Genomic DNA, 20,882 nt, shown 5'->3' on the forward strand with positions numbered 1-20,882 from the left:
AGATATTTCTGCATTACTTTTTCTTAAAGAGGATCCTCTATTCCAATTGCATAGGTTCCAGGTTCATCGAAACTTAGATCTTCTCCTTGTCATCATATACTTCTAAGTTCCTACTATGTGAATAAGGGGTGCAAAAATCTAAAAAACTCCCGAAGACAAGAATATGAGGCACACCTCTTTGTAGGTCTGGTGTAAGGGAAAGAGGAAGAAAGGATTACATTCTACTCGTTTTTATCTCTTCCTATTTGGTCTTTATCGGGTGCCAGCCCCTTATCCGGAGGATTGATCCCTCTTCCTCATCCCTATGCCTGCCTTGTCAAGGCCATTAACTGTGGATTGAGGTTTTACATAGCGGAACGCAGGTACTATTTTGTGGGATTAGCATTTTTAGGACGGTGTTTGTGGTCACTCTCCCTGTTTCTTCCTCATGCGGTCCCTTAACAGGTTTTATGGTATAGAGAAGGAAATAAAGAGGTCCCCAAATCACCCAGAAGGAAGATCAGACGTTAGAGGTTGCTTTACACATAGGGTGCCCTGTCCTGATAAACATCCGTCAGCGCTCGGCCGGGGCTACCTCTAAATCCATGCTACTGGCAGCCTCGGCGCAGCAGGGATGAACTTCTGCACGCTTGGGAGTTCTGGCGTGCGCAGTGGAAAGGGGGGGCGAGGGCTGGGGGAGGAGATCGGAAGGGGAAAGGTAATCCCCGGCTTTTTCAGCATCCTCTTTTTAGAAGGACTGAGTCTCTCCCAGGACAGCTGCTGCGGTCACACCACAAACTTAAAAGCCGCCCTCCTGTTTGGAGCGTGCCTTTCCTCGCCACCCTCTCCTCCCCAAAGCTCCAGCTAGTGCCTTGCTCTCCGCCTGTCCCAGCGCGGCGCTCGGGGGAGGCAGCAGCGCCCCCTGCCTCCCGGCCTGGCCCCTGCGACCGCAGCTTCCCGGCTCTGCCAGGGCTGCCGGCGGCTCCGCTGCTCAGCCAGGGCTGCGGCTCAGAGGAACGCGCGCCGGTGCCCCGGGTTGCCGCGCCGCTGGACCTCAGCCTGCATCCCGTTCCCCTCTCCCTGAAAAGGCACCAGGAGAAGAGAGAGGGAGAGAAGAGTTCACAGCAGGTAAGTCTGGTTTGGGTCACCTGCTACTCCAGTGGGAGGGTGTGCTGGAGACCGCGGTGCTAAGCGGGGATAGCCGGGATTTGGGGGTGGCTGTGGGTCCGAAGTGGAGGATGAGCATGGTCTGGGAGATAAGGAACAGTCCTGAGACAGAGAAGGCTCCCGGGAGCGCACAGAAAGTGGGCGAAATCGGTGCGCAGTAATCGCGGCGCCAGCTTCAGCGCGGCCCCTGGGGCGCAGTCCCACCCCGCCTCAGCAGCTGCGGAGCCTTCTCCTCCCGAGCCTCCGCCTGGCAGCACTGCATAAAGTTTTCCTCCTGAGACGCGTCCAGGAACTTTGCTCCCTCCCTGGCTTCCTCTTTCCCCCACCACCCCTCCTGGTCTGGGCAGCGGAGAGCGTCTATGAATGTGTCCCCGGCTTCCGCCGGCTGCAGGTTCATTTGGAGACGCTTTGGTCGGGAACATCCGGGGAGGACCTGACCAAAGGGCATCTGCGCCCACGCTCGCTCCTTTCCCTGTTGGTCTGGGAGAAGGGAAAGGGGCAAGGAAGAAGGAAGGGAAGCGTGGTGGTTTTTGTTGTAGCGTTTTGGAAGAGGAATGGGCGACGCCTTTTTCCTCGCCGGGGAATCGCGACGTTCCGTCTGATGGAAGTGTGCATCCTTTAAGATTTAGAGGGAAAGCTGGAGTCAAACAGCAGCCACAAAGCTGGCTGTCTGAAATGTGGTCAAGGCAAAACCCTCGGGGGATCCCTTTGTAGTAGTGGGCTTGGCTCGCTTTGGAAAGGCCGGATTTGACTCGTGCTGGGCATTTAACCAGGAGTGCGGTCCCCAGGGTGTTTCCTCCCGGCTTCTGCCCAACGAGCCCGGAGTTAATGCGATAATGGGCTACCCTGGTAGCGCACGGACCGTTTTCGGCACTGTTTCTCCTCTGATGACTCGAGTTCAACCTCCTGGGCTGAGTTGCTTTGCCTCCGTCCCAGTGCAAGGAGGGAAGTTGACAGGAGGAGGAGACGCCGCGCTGTGGCAGGGCGCTCTGGGATCCAGGGGACTGGAAGAGAGCCGCGCGCCAGCAGCTGGGGCCGCTGGTGTCCGGGATTCCGAGTTATGGGGACAGGAGTTAAATAGCCGAACTTTCAGCGATTTCGCCTCGAGCGAAGCGGTAATAAAAGGCAAGCTTCTCTGCGTGGACTCTTATTTCATCACCAAAACCCCACCACTTCCCCTTTAGCTTAGTGCTATTTGCACAAGCAAAAGAAGAGGGGAGAAGACCTAAACTTTCCGGTTTAGTCTAAAAAGGGTTCTCCTGCATGTGTGCGCTAGCGGGGGATGGCGGGGTGGCGGCGCGCAGAGACGAGGGGGAGGATTTCCTAACAGAGAGGGAAGGGTTGAGGCGGAGGTAGAGGAGAGGTCTGAGACATCTCCTGGGTCTGGTGCTGCTGCTATTGTGTAACCATGGCAACCGCGGGGGCAGGGGTGGTCAGAGCCTTCCCAGTTCCACACGTGGAAAGAAAAATGTGAAGGGCAGAGAAGGGAGAGAGCCACATGTCATCACTCCAGTGATGCCTTCCCTTCTCCTTTTCCTTCTCCTTCTCTGAGGCCAGACAGCAAGGAGGATGAGCAAGAAGACACACATGTCATCACTTCAGTGATGCCCTCCCTTCTCCTTTTCCTTCTCCGAGGCCAGACAGCAAGGAGGATGAGCAAGAAGATCGGGGTTGGGAGTGATCAGCCCCAGCTGGCCACTGCTTTAACCCACTCTGATCTTAGAGTCTCTGAGACTCGCCCGAGCAGCTAAGACTGGTCAGGGGTGCCATCGCTGACAGGCGCAAAGTGATGGCCCTGGTCAGGGAGATGGGCAATGACCTTGGCTCTTGGAAGGGAAAGGCCAGGAAATACAGGAAGGTGATGTGGGACGAGATAAGAGTAGGGTCAAGGGCTGAGAGACAGTAAAACAGTACTGATTCGAATTGCCAACATTTCCAATGGAATTTGCCCAATCGTGAAATGGAAAATTGCTGGAAAAGGGAAGAGACATTTATCAAACACCTATTGTGTTTCAGGTGCTGTGAACTTTATCACAATTAATATCCTCAACAATATGATACAAGTGTCATTATTCTCTTATTCTTTTCTTTTTGAACAGAAAAGAAAAAAAAAAAACAAAGACATAAAGAGTTATAAATGGGTATTGTCCCATTTTGGCTTTTATGTTCTTAACAAAGAATCATAATTCTTAAAAAATTGTATTGATGGGGCAATAAGCTAGGCAGTTATTATTTTAGAGATGATAATAAATGAGATGCAAAAATGTTGCTTGATGTGCCCAAATATAAGCTAGTAAGGGGCAGAGCTGAGATACGAACTGTTTTACCTGAGTGTGGATCTCCTTTCTGAAACTTCAAGAAAGTTGTCATGACCCCACTTAATGGGAGGACTTTCAAAGGTCAGTTATGATGCTGTATCTGTATCTGTTATCATTTACATGTGGAGAACACTCAAAATTTTAAATGCAGTTCATGGTTGAGAATGAGAATGAATCACATCAAATCGATAAGCCCAGAATCATATGTATGTGATATTAATGATCTATTCATACCTACAGGTTTCATTTTCCTTTGTAGGAATTATTAGTTTCTTTAACAATGTCCGTAAAGAAAAAAAAAAAGAATTTATCAAATAGAAATCCCACGGTTGTGTTAAGAACATTTCCTGAGATTAGTTAGGTTTTCCTCAGTCTACTTATTGTCCTCATGACCTGAATACCTAAAAATTTACTTAGTATTTTAGTACCATAGGTTCACTTTTGTAGTTCGCTCTGGTTACTTTCCTGTTGACGTTCTGAGATGGGAGGTTAAGAAAAAGTATCTGGCAATGTAAAATGTTTTGGAATTATCAGGAAACTATAATCAACACTAGCAGAAACTAATGATGAAAAATAGAAAAGTAATTGCTGTGGCTTTCTTTTGCCTTTCACCAGAATTGCCTCAAGTCTTTACTAATGATTTGCTTTATATTTTGCAGAGGGAAAATACACAAAGAAAAACTGAATTTGTAATCCTGTTTTATGTGTGGGGAAGACTAGTAAGCGTGGGAATGGGAATTATTTTTGGTGGCAGGGAAGGTCAGGAATATAAACAACTAGAAAGGCAGAGGAAGCACATCTACTGTTTCCGACAGGCTAACAGACTGGACTTCAGGTTTGAACTTGAGTCACCAAGCTGATTTACTCTCACATATTTTTCTTTTCCAAAAATAAAAAGGATATTGCTTGGGGTTGAAGTTAAATTAATTCAAGAAGTTTCATAGTCTCCAGTTATTCTTCATACTGTGCTCTGAATCCATTGCATGGACATTTGTTAACTATCAAAAGGGTTATCATAAACCAGAGGTGTCTCTGAAGATAACTTCGGGGGTTGGCAAGCATCTCTGTGTCTCAGTGTCTGTTTACTGCGTTAATAGAGCTACTGGGCTAACTCATTACTATTTTTATTATGCCTGCGTAATATCAAATTCTCAATCTCAAGGGGAAGACATACTAATTGGTGCTAGTTTAATGAATATTATGTCTTCGGGTTGTTATAGCTTCATTATTTTGGAAAAGCAAATGTTGACTCTGAACTTTGCTGTTCTGTCTGGGCAGTTCAATACATTGCTGACACATGTTCCTTCAGAATCATCCTTGTCAATTAATAAATAATTTTCTTCATGAACAAGAGTAACCATAGGCTTGTTTTGAAAAGTTATTATTATTCTTCCTCTAAACATCTGGAGTGGTACAGAGTACTTAAGTAAAGTAGCATTTCAACACTCCATAACGTAATCCTTGAAAGGAGAAACAAATATTCACATTTGTGGAATAAGTCATAATAACAATAATAATAATGATGATTTACTATGGGCAATAACACTGATCACATTCCTTCCCGCCTCAAAAACTAGTTTTAAAACAATTCCCCTTCTCCAGGAAACATGGCCAAAATCCTTTTTAATTTTTATACATTTGCCATACCTGTCAAGCTAAGTCTATTTTCAAACATTTGTATTCTTCTTTACTTTTTCTGTTGTTATGATCCCTTACTAGGTAATAAGAATCTTAAGGGTAGGAATTTGTCTTCCCTAACTTTTTATACCTTCATGTTGTTCAATGCTGAACAAATTCTAAATACTATTGAAGTATTACCAATTGTTTAAATAGGTAATAGTGATCTTGAACCTTTTTATTGACTGTAAAAGTCAAATTAAAGATTTTGGAGTTTATAATTTACTTTCTCTGAGATTTTAGCAAAAAGTGTTATTTCTAATATTAGGGTTTTACCCCTCATAAAAAATTGTGAGAGACTGGGAGTTTTATGATAATGCATAACATACAGGAATAGTGTAATGATCAGATCAGATAGCATATATAAGAATACTAATTAAAAATTATTTAAAAAATGTTTTTGTAATTTTTAGAAGGGCCCAATTAATAAAGATATGTATACACCATCTATGTTGATGTTAATTCATCCTAACTTTAAATACCTAAATAGTAACTAAAAAAAAGATAAAAGAAAAGAAGAATTCACCATAACCAAGAAATATACTGATAAACAATTGCAACACTTTTGAGATTATTTTGAAACTTGAGTGATATTAAGATTAGTAGACATTTATACATAGGTAAACATCTATACATAGGTAAATCATTTTAAGAAGTTGACATTATAATGAAGTATACTGTTTATGTTTGCATTTTAATAATTTTGATGATTTTCAATCCATTATTATTAATATTGGATGCTTTAGTTCCATGTTCATGTTTAATAATTTTAATAGCCATCAACCAGGTCATCTTTAACTAGCATGCTAATCTTTCACTGGTCAGTTTATTCAGTTTGCTCACTCGTTTGCAAAGCTCAATAAGCTACAAAGATTACCTTCTTTTTCTCCCCTCCTTTTTCCATGCTGTACTCTTTGGAAGGAGGTCAGCATGCTTAGCCCACACTTCAGGAGTAGAGAGTTAGGCTTCTCTTCCTTGTGGGCAGAATAGCTACATACATTACTTGAAATTATTGTGCATGGAAGAATTGTCTTTTCCTCCCTACTTATTAATTTATTCAATTTCTTATTTATACTAGCATACTATCATGGTTATTTATTTTATACTTGTGTTATAATCAGTACTACTTAATTTAATTTATTTATTTATTACTCAAACTTTTCCAGCTTTGGCCTCTGGGAGCTCTCTCAGTTGGCTCCTCTGTCTTTTCAATACACCCCTAGCAGTGTGTGTGTGTGTGTGTATTGTGTGTGTTGTGAGCATGTCTTTATTTTTTGTCATTTCAAGATGCTGTAGGCTCATCCTGATCCAGTTCTGGAATGAGCCATTTCTCCAAAGGTGTCTGGTTCTTTCTATTGGATAACAACATTAGAAAGCAAGATTGGCGTGGGGTAGCATTTCACAGTGGATAAGCCTGAGGAGCCCTATCTCACTATCTTAGCCAGGTAATCAAGGTCAATATCAACAGTGGGTGGTAAATCATGTTGATAGTTTATGCCCTTGATATTATTGCGTTAAAATGACAATTTACCTCTGTGATCTTTCTCCCCAAACTCATATCTTCAATCTAAGCACAAGAAAAACATCAGATAACTTACACTAGAGTAGCATTCTACAAAATACCTGATCAGTAATCTTCACACCTGTCTTTAAAAACAAAGAAAGTCATCACTTCTCAGCGCAAATGAACAAAACCAAACAAACAAAAGCCTCAAAATAAGCAAGGAAAGTCTGAGAAACTGTTACAGCATGAGAAGCCTAAGCCTAAAGAGATATGAGAACTAAATGTAATATAGTATCCTGCATGGGACCCTGGAACAAAGATAAAAAATGTTAGATTAAAACAAAGAGAATCTGAATAACGTATGGACTTTGATTATTGAAAATGTGTCATTATTGATTCATTAATTGTAAAAATGTCCATACCAATGTAAAATATAAATAATAAGAAAAATGGGATGTGGTTTATGGCAGACTTATCTGTACTATTTTCTCAATGTTTCTGTAAATTTAGAAGTATTCAAAAAAAATAAAGTCTATCTTAAATGTTATATTTAAATTATATAGTGGAAAACTTTACTAATAGTGAACCATTCTCTGGTGTCAATAAGATTAATGCATGTATTAGTCATTTTCACACTGCTATGAAGAAATATCCAAGATTGAGTAATTTATAAAGGAAAGAGGTTTAGTTGACTTACAGTTCCACATGGCTGGGGAGGCCTCAGGAAACCTATAATCATAGCAGAAGGGGAAGCAAACATGTCCTTCTTCACATGGCAGCAGGAGAGAGAAGTGCAGAGTGAAAGAGGGAAAAACCCTTACAAAACCCTTATGTCTTGTGAGAACTCACTCACTATCATAAGAACAGCATGAGAAAACTGCTCCCATGACCTAGTCACCTCACATGAAGTCCCTTCCCCAACACATAGGGATTACAATTCAGATTACAATTCAACATAAGATTTGGGTGGGGACACAGAGCCAAACCATATCATTCTGACCCTGACCCCTCTCAAATGTCATCTTTATCACATTTCAAAACACAATTATGCTTTCCCGACAGTTCCCCAAAAGTCTTAACTCATTTCAGCATTAACTCAAAAGTCCAGGTCCGGCTGGGCACAGTGACTCATGCCTGTAATCCCAGCACTTTGGGAGGCCGAGGCGGGTGGATCACGAGGTCAGGAGATTGAGACCATCTTGGCTAACACGGTGAAACCCCGTCTCTACTAAAAATACAAAAAATTAGCCGGGCGCAATGGCGGGCGCCTGTAATCCCAGCTACTCAGGAGGCTGAGGCAGGAGAATGGTGTGAACCCAGGAGGCGGAGCTTGCAGTGAGCTGAGATAGAGCCACTGCTGTCTGGCCTGGGCAAAAGAGCGAGACTCCATCTCAAAAAAAAAAAAAAGTCCAAGTCCATAGTCTCATCTGAGACAAAGCAAGTCTCTTCTAGATATGCACCTGGAAAATCAAAAGCAAGTTAGTTACTTCAAAATATAATTGGGGTACAGGCATTGGGTAAATGCACCCATTCCAAAGGGGGAACTTGGCCAAAACAAAGAAGCTACAAACCCCATGCAAGTCTAAAGTTCAATAAAGTAGTCATTAAACCTTAAAGTTCCAAAATGATCTCCTTTGATTCCATGTCTCATATTCAGGTTATGCTGATATAAGAGGTGGGAAGCTCTGCTCCTGTGGTTTTGCAAGGTACAGCCCCACTCCTGGCTGTTTTCACAGGCTGGCATTGAGTGTCTGTGGCTTTTTCAGCACAGTGCAAGCTGTCAGTGGATCTACCATTCTGGAGTCTTGAGGATGGTGGCCCTCTTCTCACAGCTCCACTATGCAGTGCCCTTACAGGAGGCTCTGGCCACTACTCTATTACTTTGTGGGGGCTCTCCCCCCACATTTCCCTTCTGTACTTCCCTAGCAGAGGTTCTCCATGAGGGCTCTTCTCCTGCAGCAGACTTCTGCCAGGACATCCAGGCATTTCCATACATCCTGTGAAGTCTAGGCAGAGTTTCCCAAATCTCATTCTTGACTTCTTTGCACCTACAGGACCAACACCATATGGAAGCTGCCAAGACTTAGGTTGCACCCTCTTAAGCAATGGCCTGAGCTGTAACTTGGCCCCTTTTAGCCATGGCTGGAGCACCTGGGACACAGGGCACCAAGTCCAAGGCTGCACACAGCAGGGAGGCCCTGGATCCAGCCCATGAAACATTTTTCTTCTAGGCCTCCAGGCCTTTGACAGGAAGGGCTGCTGTGAAGTCTCTGACTTGCCCTGGAGACATTTCCCCCTTGTCTTCATGATTAACATTTGGCTCCTAGTTACTTATGCAAATTTCTGCCACAGGCTTAAATTTTTGTTCAGAAAATGGGTTTTTGTTTTCTGTTGAATCATCAGGAGGCAAATTTTCCAAATTTTTATGCTTTGCTTACTCTTGAGCCCTTTGCCAGTTAGAAATTTTTTCTGCCAGATACCCTAAATCAGATCTCTAGGGCTGAGACAAAATGCCACCAGTCTCTTTGCTAAAACATAGCAAGAGACACCTTTATCCAGTTCCCAACACATTTCTCATCTCCATCTAAAACCACCTCAGCCTGCACTTCATTGTTCATATCATTATAAGCATTTTAGCCAAAACCATTCAACAAGTCTCAGAAGTTCCAGACTTTCTCACATCGTCCTGTCTTCTGAGCCCTTCACACCATTCCAACCTCTGCCTGTTACCCAGTTCCAAAGTCGCTTCCACATTTTCAGGTATCTTTACAGCAGCACCACACTACCCAGTACCAATTTACTGTGTTAGCTTGTTTTCATGCTGCTGTGAAGAAATACCTGAGACTGGGTAATTTCTAAGGAAAGAGGTTTAATTGACTCACAGTTCCACATGGCTGGGTAGGCCTCAGGAAACTTACAATCATGGCAGAAGGGGAAGGAAATCTGCCCTTCTTCACGTGGCGGCAGGAGATAGAAGTGCAGAGAGAAGTGGGGGAAAGCCCCTTATAATACCATCAGATCTCATGAGAACTCACTCACTATCATGAGAACAGCATGGAGGAACTACCCCCATGACCTAATCACCTCCCATAAGATCCCTCACACAACACATGGGTATTACAATTTGGATTACAATTCAAGATGAGATTTGGGTGGAACACAGAACCAGACCATATCAATGCCTTTCAACTGAATGCTTATGTTTTCCTCTACTTCCATCTACCACTTTGCTGCCATTTTTTCTGTTGATAATAAATACTATCATAATAAATAAATACTATAAATTAGCTGTTCTTGTAATTACTTATTTTTCTAATAAAATAACACATTTGAATTACTAAAAACATTCAGATTTCAAATTATGATTATAATTATAGGCTCTCATGCAAAAAAATGCTATTTATTAGTCGTCTCTATAAATCAATCTTAAGCATTTAAAAAATATGTGCATTTTTTACTTCTGTCTTTGCTATTTTAATGATATTGACAAGACATAACATCAGTGCCAGATGTTTTCAATTCTAGATGATGATTATGCTTCCAAGATTCTTGCCAAGATTACTGTGTGACTACTTACTCTTTTTTTCTCTTTCAATCTCAATAACATCTACCACATTAAGTGCTTGAAAAATCACTCTCCAACAAATGTTATATGTATAATATATATACCATGACAATTTTGAACATTGAAGTATACCCAAGAGGCTTCTACCTCCCCGCAAAATAACTTTTAGAAGCTAAAACTTACATGTGTTCCAGACAATATAGAGTGGGCAGCAAATATGGTTACCATCTTACTGTCTCCCTATTATATTTTACACATATATATGCATATCTATACACAGATACATCCATGTCTGAATACATGCACTATACAGTCATGTATCACTTAATGACAGGGATATGTTCTGAGGAATATGTTGTTAGGCAATTTTGTCATTGTGCAAACATCATAGAATGAACCTATGCAAACCTAGATGGTATAGCCTATTGCTCCTTGGCTACAAATCCATACAGCATGCTACTATACTGAATATTGTAGGCAACTATGACACACTGTGAAGTATTTGTGTTTCTGAACATAACTAAGCATAGAAAAGATATGGTAAAAACATGATATTATACTTTTGGGACCACCATGATATATGTGATCCATTTTCGAATAAAACATTGTATACATCACATGACTGTACAGATACATCTCTAAATGTCAGTTCTCTCTCTATATATATATGTATACACATACACACACACACATATATACATGTTACTTTACACATTATTCCTTCTCTTCCTTGTGTTCCAAATTGATGAATTTTTTTTTAATTGAGTTTTACTGTCTCTCGGGAAGCTTTCCTTCAGTCAGACCCAAAGTTGTTTTCTCTTTTCTATATAAGCTTTTATATATACCAAAGTCATACTCTTTTTACCTTATATTTATACTTATTTAATAATGACCTGATTCTGTGATTTACAGTTAACTGGAGTTTCTGATGAATTTGTGTTATAGTGGGGCAATGGCTGAAAGCTTAGGCATGCTTTTTTATTTCTGATTTTAGTTTGTATAGTCATAGCATACAAAACACATTTCAAGAACTTGTTTGGAAAAGTCATGGAACCTGATCCCAGAATGTGTGACTAAAGGGTGATATCTCACTGAATTTTCTGAAACAATAGAAGTGTCTGAAAAGACTAAGATCAATATGATTAATATGCTTTGGACTCTTACTAGAATCTTGGATTTTGGGTTTTAATTTCTGTTACACAAAATAAATTTAAAAATGTTTTAAAGAGTGATCTTGTCTTGACAACTTAGCTCAATCCAATAGACGGATGAAGCAATATAATATTCTCACTAAAACTTTTTAAATGCATACTCAATTTTCACACTAGGTATGTGCAACTCACTTTTTTTGTATAGACTCATGTTGTCTACCTCTTTTTTTTAAACTTCATCAATATACATGATAGCTTGTGAATACTTAATCATAACAAGAGTACCAGTTTTAAAAATTTATTTGTAAATGAAAATAACCATCTCAAATGTTAACAAGATTTTAGGTGTGACTTTACACACCAGAGAGTGAATTCTTTATGTATTTTTGAAGTTATATATATATTAACTTTATCCTTGACATATTTTAAAATTCAAAATTCATTGTTTTGACCACACTATCTTTGGTCTTGTCTCTTCATATATTTATATAGTTCCCCATCATAACTGAATTCATTGTTATTTTTCTTCCCAAGCAGATCGGCCAATTATAAAAGTAGCCAGATTTTTCTGTCTGAAAAATGACCTGCATGATGAAAGAGTGTAAGACAAACTATTTATAATTTGGAAATGGAAGTTAATACAAATTAAGAAATTATAGTAGTAGATTTTGAAATTGACTTCTATCACCTGTAAAGTAGCTATTCAAAAGCACTTATACTGGATGTACAGACGGGTGAATAACATTTCCCTTTCTTTGGCTTGATTCACATTTCACAGAGCTGTGGGGATTGTTGACTTAGACTTCACTATGATGAGGTTTGGCAGAGAGCATTCATTGTTCGGGTTTTCAAAAGGGCAAGTTTTTGGCCAGAATAACTTGCAAAGAGAAGGAATGCTATGCTTACACATGTGTACTCAATAAACCTTCAGAGAGCCTGGGCTAAGATATTACAGGATTCCTCACCCTATCCCAGGCCCATTCTCTGGATGTTGATTGTTTAGAAGCCTTCTTTTGTTGTGTCACTATCACGTGTCTTTTCATATTTCAGGAAATAGTACTTTGATTCATATTTCAGAATTTAATAGTGTACAGTGAATAGTCATTTCATATACTGTGCACTTTCACTCAAGTTATTAAAAATCACAATCGCATTCAGGCCTACTTTCCCCTACTATTTAGCAGTACAAAACCATCATCTCCATGTCAACGAACAATCATTCTTTTGTATAATTGCAACCCTTTACTACATTCAATAATCGTACATGAAGATTTTTAGTTTTCCTTTACTAACTGGGTACAGTGTTGAAGTATATGTGTGCTTTAAGTTGATAGTGTATTAGGATGAGAAAAATCTACTGTAAATTTCCTAAATTGATAAGCAGAGAAAACCAGCATTAGCCATGTAGACCAGGCATATGGGTCTACAGTTTTGCTGTGCTCTTTCCCTAAGGGGCTCTGGCTATGATTTTCCCTTTCAACTGGAATAATTTTATATATTTTATTGCTACCAACTCTCCCAGCCATCAACCGATGCCTCTACTCCCTACCCCACAGACACCCACTTAATCTTACCTGGAAAAGATTTTTTCATTCAAAATCTACCCACTTGTTTGTAAGATCTCTTTCAGTCCCCAGTAGCTCTTGCCCTCTCCTCTACTTCTAGAGCCACAAGATTATTTCTCAAGGATACAAACCAAATGGTTGTTACCTAGGTATCTTTTTTCCATATTCTTATAGCATATTACCAAGTCTTGCACAAAATAAGTGCACAGTTTCTAATACTTGATTGAAATTAATCCATTCAGAATCTAATGCATCTGTTTGTTTGTCTTATGACAACTTGGGCTATGGATCTTATCACAAAGCTTATGTCACTCCTATATTTCCCATATATTTATATTGCTTTTGAAGCCCTCCTAACTCCAGCTCCCCTTTTGTCTTTTCTTTAATGAGTATTTATTGTGCACCTGCTACATGCCAGGCATTATAACAGTCACTGATGAAACACAGATGAAAACACATGGCTGGTGCCCTGAAGTAGACAATTTTAAAAGAATTCTTTATCACCATGGGTTAAATCACATATCCTTATGGTATCAAACACAAATCAACAAAAGGACCTATTTGTAGTCTTGGTCTTTTTTCTCTACAGCCTATGCTTAATTACATCACCTTCTTCCTCACCTGCTTTTATCTATGTGGAGGTTATGTTCAGAGTATTATCTCCATCCTTTCTTTCTTGGGTCCCAGCTATTTCAGCACACCAGGAGCCCTGGCTCGACACCTGAGATTAGTGCTGATTACTCAATATTTCAGTTATAAAGGCAGTCACTCACTTTAGTAGCTAAAAGTGTCAGAGTCCTTGATTAGTTTAATTTTCAATGGGGGCTTTAAAGTATGGAAATGAATGTGGTGCAGTGGCTAAGACTATGACCTGCGAAAGCAGACATCCTGGGTCCAGATACTAGCTCTGTCAGCTCTTAGTTGTGTGATTCAGGCAAGTTACTTTCTACATCTCAGTATCCCATTTTTAATTGGAGTTCATGAAAACACTAACCTCACAGAGTTATCATGAGGAATACATGGGTTAATACAGGGAAACCAAATACTACATGGCATATTACAATAGCTGTATGTTACTTTTTCTTTTTCTTACACAGACTATGCATATTACAATAGATCGAATTGCCACTCCATTCGCCTGCTTTTATATCTTTTATCTGCTGAGTTTCATCCATTTCATTCAAAGAACAGCCGCTTAGTGGCCTACTTCAGGTATATACTTTCATAAGAGAATGGTGTTTTAGAATTGAGTATCCCATCTGTTTTGGTGCAGAAGTGTGTTTAAAGGGATAATTTTGGGGCACAGTGCAATAGATCATGCTACGGTGATGTGAGGAAGAAGCCAGGACAGGTAAACCCTTAATACTAGTTGCCACAGAAGAATCAGCCAGTTATAGAAGCTGATCAGCAAGTAGTAAAAGCCTTAAGCACCCTCATCTGAATTCCCAGACTTATTTCCTAGCATCTTTCTGTTCACTTTTAAACTATCTACTACTGGATTCATAACATTACATTTTTTTTGCTCCAGTTATCCACCCTCAAATGTTCAATGTATATTTGTTCAATTCTCTCCCTTTTCTCTCTCTCTCTCTCTTTCACCCAATGCATAGTTATTTACTTAGCCTTCCAAGTTGGGTCTGCTCTCATTCCCATCTCCTTGCCCACAGTTTACTTCCACTGTGTGATTACAACCTTGTTTCTTTTATGCCTTGTTCCTTATGCCTTTTCTAACCAGGTATTGCTCTTGGGATCTTTTGTTAAATGCTCTCACTATTCTGCTGTTTCAGAATATTCTATTTTAGTCTCCCTCATAAGAAAGTGAGGGGAAACAAAATGACCTAATTCACCATCCACTCACTCAAGGATCTGGAACTCAGCCCAGAAACATTCTCCATAGTGCAGTCTTATGCCCAGAGACAGGATCATTTGTAGACCACACACCAGTGCTCAACTTGCTCTACTTGAGCTGTCTAGTTACTAAGAGAGCCCAGAATGCTTGCTTCCTAAATTTGGGCTTCAGAGGACCATGTAGGAATCTGCAGTACAGCACTTGTGCAATCAAGTTGCCTAACAGAAGCTAAGCACTCATCCCTCAAGAAGCAAGTTTAGGGAGAACCCAGAGATAAATGAGTAACTTCTGCATCTGTAGGGAATCTAATGTGCAAAGTACATCTTTGTTCCATGCTGCTTTATCTGCTTGGCTGTTCCTTAGAATACAGTTTAATAGAAACAGCAAAGTATGTTAATCAATATGTTTTCCAGCAATTGAACTTAAAGGTCACTTCAGCTTCTGAGCAAGTTGAAGTGAAACTGAATAATGTTCTGATTATTTTATGAGAAAATACTTGTTGAATGCTTTTCTTGGTATGGTTTCAAATTAGTCTATTCCCATAATTGTCTCTTTTACTTTTGGGTCCTCATCAACATATCAGATTTTAATAATAATTTACAAAACCCTATCTACAGAAAGTGAAATGTTTTAGAAATAGGATAGATAAGAAGTACTCTAAATATTTTCTAAGTAATCACAAATAATTATTTAGTGATGTCTAAATAATCACTCTACAATGTTCACCTTGGGAATATTAAATATTGCCCTATGTTTGCAGATAAATTGGTGTAAAATGTTTCTTGTACTCTTTCTAGTGCAGAGGGAAAAGAAGCCTTTACTCATATATATGTGTGTCTATAGATATATGTGTGTGTCTCTATATATATATATTATAAACATACACACACACACACACACACACGCACACACACTGCTTTAGCATGTGTCATTTTCTATTCCCTGAGTCCTTAAGGATAATTTTGTTAGAGCAAATCAAGAGAAGGAAACAATTTTAAAGACTAAAACTGAGTCAATTCAATTCAAAGTTCATTTTTGTTTTATTTTTCCTTTTCTATATATAAATTCACTCATTCCTTATGTACTTTTATTTATTACTTTAGTGAATACATATTATAAATATGCTGGCTTGATTCTCTGTGAGATTTTTAGTAAATGAGACAAACAATATTAATTTTTAATTATTTCGTGGGTGACATAAAAAGTGTCCTTTTTCAAATTATTACCTTTAGGTGTTATTCAAGGGACCTGCCTATCAAACAGTGGGTTTTCTGAGTAGTTCCGGGTCACTAAAAAAAGGTTGATCTTGATCAAGGTAATAGTGGTTGTTCCAGGTCCATAGCCCAGGAATGAACACAGGTAGGGAAGATGGACCAATCCTAGGACTATCATGTGGTTTCTTATTTTGAGGCCCCCATAATTCCCCAGTTTCCCCTGACTGTTCCCTTTCTAGCTCCATCATGGTTGCTTTCTCCTCCTCTCACTACATTCTCTTTGTCCATGGTTCTGTTCTTTTTCTCTCTATAGACTTTGTTCACTGACCCATTCACTTTGCTCATTCCAGTTATTATTTAAATGGGAAATACACATAAATTATTAACTCTAACCTCTCAGCCTTGATGCTTTTCCAGTAGGCCCTCGTCTACAGCAATGGATCATCCACTTAAGGGTTTACATTCTTATGATTTCACTACATGCCGTCTCCTACTGGTTTTGACTTTGTATGCACAAGTGTGTACACTGTATTTTGGTGGAAAGGAAGCTCACTTTTGAGTCACAATCACAATTATTCTATTAATTATTTGAGAAAATTGGAGTTATTTAACTGTATCAGCCTTAGTATACTTATATATTGAGATAGAGGTAAATGACAATTTTGCATCCAAAATGCAATGAGTTTTAAAGAGAGTGTATAAAGAAATAATCTATTCTGGTGCCTGACACCATTGTTATTTTAAAAGTAAACACTAGTGTTTTGATGTCTTCTCACCAGTATACATTAAGCATGTTCTATTGGTTGCAGAAACTTGAAATGCTAGGACTTGGAATTCGAATTTTATTCCATAGTTGATAGGGAACCACTGAATATTTTTTAACAATGAAATAACCCAAGAATTAGTGTCTTGGGAAGATAAACCTATGAATAATTTTCAAGGAGATTAATTAACGCTTTCACATATGTGATATGGGCTAGACTATTGCAGTGGTAATGAGGATATAAAAGAAGGATACCAGAGAAATTATAAGAAATAATTTATTAGACTATTATGTCAGACTTTAACTGCCTGATATTCATATGGTTTTTGATTTTGCCCTATTCTATATTCAAATCATTCTGCCTGACATAGAACTTTTTATATACCTCTCAGGACCTAGATTCCCTGAGATTCAAACCTTAGTATTGATATTACACTTTTTGAAATGATTGTTGTATTGTTCCCAAAATTCACAATGGAGCAAGAAATATCTTTCCACATATATACAAGTCTGAAGTCAGACTGGATTCTAGCAGTATATGGAATACCTCATGATGTTTTTCCTGCTAAAGGAAGATGACTGTTTCAGACTACTAAAATAATGAGATACAGAAAATAGGTTTGTACAGGCAGCAACTTTCAAACATATATCATAGAACTAGAAATAGAAACCAATGGTAATCTTACTAATATTTATTTTGTGAAATAAAGTAGTGAATACTTATTTTGTTATCATGTATGTTTAATATTTAGGGCCCAGTATTGCTCATGCTGTTCATCATGAATGGAATTCCTTCTTTCTCTCGCTCTTTTTTTTTAAATCTTTTGCTATTCTATTGTTTAAAAACCAAATCACATCTCACCTTCTCTGTCCATCAGAATACCAAACCAGATCACATATATACTGAACTTATTTTTATTTTCACATTCACAAACACACATTCACACATCAAAATAAATAATTTAAATTTAAAACTATTTTATATGGACACTTTGTCTCACTAGCAATCTATCAGTTCTTCAGAACTGATAGTTCCACCTTTCATATTCATTCTGTGTGATACCTAGCATAGTGATCAATAGTTGATTTGTAATTGCAAATGAAAAAAAGTAAGTAGAGTTTTGAGAAAAGAATCTAAAATCCTGAGTTGTATGTAGCATCAGGAAAATATTTTTGTTTAAATAAATAATGAAATAGATACCACAGCTCTTCTTTTCCAATTTTTGTTAGAATCAGAAAGACTTAAAATGATTATCCTTTTCTCAATCGAAGATATCCAAAATCAGTCTCTTAGGTGGCAGTATTGATTTAATTTAAAACATGTGTTAGATGGGAAGATGGACATTTTAACCTCCGTAACATTAATTTGATAAACTATGAAAATGTTCTAAGTACTCTATTTTGCCTCCTTACTATCAGCCCATTTCTCTTTAGGTTATCTTCATTCAAAAGAATGTTAGGAGCAAAATATACTGTGTGAAAGTAGCAGACAACCTGTTAGTGTTCAGAAAACAGTGTCTCTAAAGTTCAATTTTATTCTAAATATATTAAATTAGTGCATATTTACTAAATAATTTTTGAATTTCTCCAACAAGCTGCATTTTGTTAAAATTTGTTTAACAGAACTAGTGTCTGAAGGTTTTTCTTTGTTTGTTTCTTTGTTTTGTTTAATTTCAGTCTTGGCCATAATTGGAGTATAACCCTGACAAACTGTCGGTTTCAGAATATTTATTTGAAAATCCTTCTAATTAATAAGCTAATGATAAAATAAACTTTTTCTAATGTATCTCATGGACTCATAGTATAATAAAATAATGATAAAATATTTTTTATCTAATTTATCTCATGAAGTCATAGTATTTCAGAATAAAAAAGCAAACTGAGATATTGTCTAAATTTCTTAATTTTACATGGACGACTGAGCACAAGCTGGTTTGAATTCCTTCCCCTGCCCCAACACTTTACTGCCCTCCTTCTTTCTCTCTCTCTCTTTCTTTCTTTCTTTCTCACCTTTCCTTCCTTAAACATGAATATATATATATACACACACACACACACGTATATATGTATGTAATTTAAGATAAGTGCTAAGTGTTCAGAGGAGAATAGCTCTATAGCTCTGGGCTTGAATAATTCATAATCCAATTCTTAGGTTGGTGCAAAAATAATTAAAATTAAAAAATTGCAGAAACCGCAATTACTTTTGCACCAATCTGAGACACTAGTTGTAGTGTGCTCATAGGCACATGACTGAGTTATCACAGAGCTGAGGTTACAACTGAAGCCTCTTCATTCCCACAAGAGTAAACTTTTTGCTTCTTACTGAGGTCGACAACTAAATTAGAAAGAAGCCTGTACTGCCAGAATTATTGACATTTACATCAAAGCATGGTGACAACTAATAGTCACAGAGGTGTTTTAAAATAAGAATTAAAAATAGATCATACATTGATAAAAAGTTAAGTAGTATTTGCTGTTAGATATTGCTTGGAAAACTTGTTCTGACTAGCCTGTAGAAAGGATGAAACTTTCTTGGAACTACTGTCTGACTGCATCCTCTCCCCACCAAGCCACCCAAATATTAAAAAATGGGTTGGCTCTGTAGGTAGAGATGGGCCATTTTCCACATAGCTGTAGTTGTCTTTAAAAAATAATAAGAGCCACAGGTTGATTAATCTATTTCAGCCATTAGACTATGATAAGAAAAGTATAAAATTCTGTCAAACTTTTCAATTATTATATACACTTTAGTCCAAAATATATGCCCTTATCAAAAATATGCATGGGAACAGTATAGAATACCCCTACTAGTGTTTTGTTTATAGCTCTTTGTCTGTGAGAGGTAGACTTATCCAAAGTATTACCATTTTCTATTTGTTATCTGGATGTGAACAAAGAGAAAGATAATGTTTTTACACAATATCATGCTTTGTTGATGTGGTCACCTTTAATAATAGAAACCAAAGAAACATTTCCCAATGTATTCATCATAATTCTATCAGGAAGCAGATGTGCAGTCTTATTTTTCTTTTAAATCATGTATTTATTTATTACATTATATCTTTCAGTTGTAGATATTTTCCTGTAGAGGGAAATTCCATCCTTCCTGGAATAATAATTCCCCAAGTTTTAGATGTATTTTTTTAAACTGGGGATTTGACAATGCAAATACACCCTTATTCTTAAATATATTGGCCTTTTGATTATACCTCTATACAGGTAGACCTTGAATGCTTATAATTCTTCTTGAAGATATTTCATGTATTTATAACAATAAATTAAGATAAATTTATGGGCAAAGTCACATTCTTACTAATCTACCACAAATAGACCTCCAACATTAGTATCAGCTTCACAGTAAGTTATATCATTCAAAGGTGAAAATTTATAACACAACCACCAATCCTTCTAGCTTTCTCATTACTTTCCTGCATTCCCGTTGAAATGCTTTATGTTTCCATGAGAACATCACCACCCTTGACTGTTCTGCATATTTCCAGATACTCTTGGCCTCACTTCTCTATTTAACCAGCCAAGACCTCCAGATGAGGCATTTCAAGCAAAATGTTTCAGCCTATTATAACATTTCATCTCTTGACATTTCAATGTAGTTTTATAGCTCCCTGCATGATGAAATATAATATTGTTTTGGCTTTTTATGATCTTCAGGTGGGTCTCAGTTTACCTGTGTCTAATGAAATATCTGCTGTTTCTCCAGCCACCCTTGCTAATGGATATTTCTCTAAGTCCAACATGTTTGTATTGATTTCAGGACATTGTTTCAGTTAAAGTTTGTTTAATTTGGTAATTTACATTCACATTCACTGTACACCTTCATTTAGATAATAGTTCTGATCAGTTGCTTTGGCTGTAATCCATTATCACCTTCATACAAAACCTCTACCTCATGTTTTCTTATCCACTTTAATGTTCTTCCATCCCTTCAGATACAAAATGTCAAAAATAAAACGGGGCTTTCATTTTTATTTTTTCCCTTACCGACTCACTGAACCTCTTTTCTTTATTTTTATCAGCACCATATGGCTAGTAATTTGCACTTTACACATCAGTCATCTCTAATGCAATACAGAACAGGTCCTGTGAACCTAGTCCCACCTGGGTTCCCATCC

The 20,882-nt window shown here is 38.2% G+C and overlaps 1 protein-coding gene across 2 annotated transcripts in view; it reads left to right on the top strand.

Moving 5' to 3' along the window:
• Positions 1 to 584: 584 nt before the first annotated feature.
• Positions 585 to 20,882, top strand: part of SEMA3D (semaphorin 3D) — a 191,197-nt gene continuing 170,899 nt past the window's right edge. The window contains exon 1 of one of the 2 annotated variants that reach the window (XM_054496706.2): positions 585 to 1,107. The gene's annotated coding sequence lies outside the window, so the exon portion shown is untranslated. The remainder of the gene's footprint in view (positions 1,108 to 20,882) is intronic. The other variant, XM_063667656.1, reaches the window with a different exon arrangement.

The sequence above is a fragment of the Pongo pygmaeus genome, chromosome 6 (genome assembly GCF_028885625.2).
Source record: "Pongo pygmaeus isolate AG05252 chromosome 6, NHGRI_mPonPyg2-v2.0_pri, whole genome shotgun sequence".
Classification (NCBI taxonomy): Eukaryota; Metazoa; Chordata; class Mammalia; order Primates; family Hominidae; genus Pongo; species Pongo pygmaeus.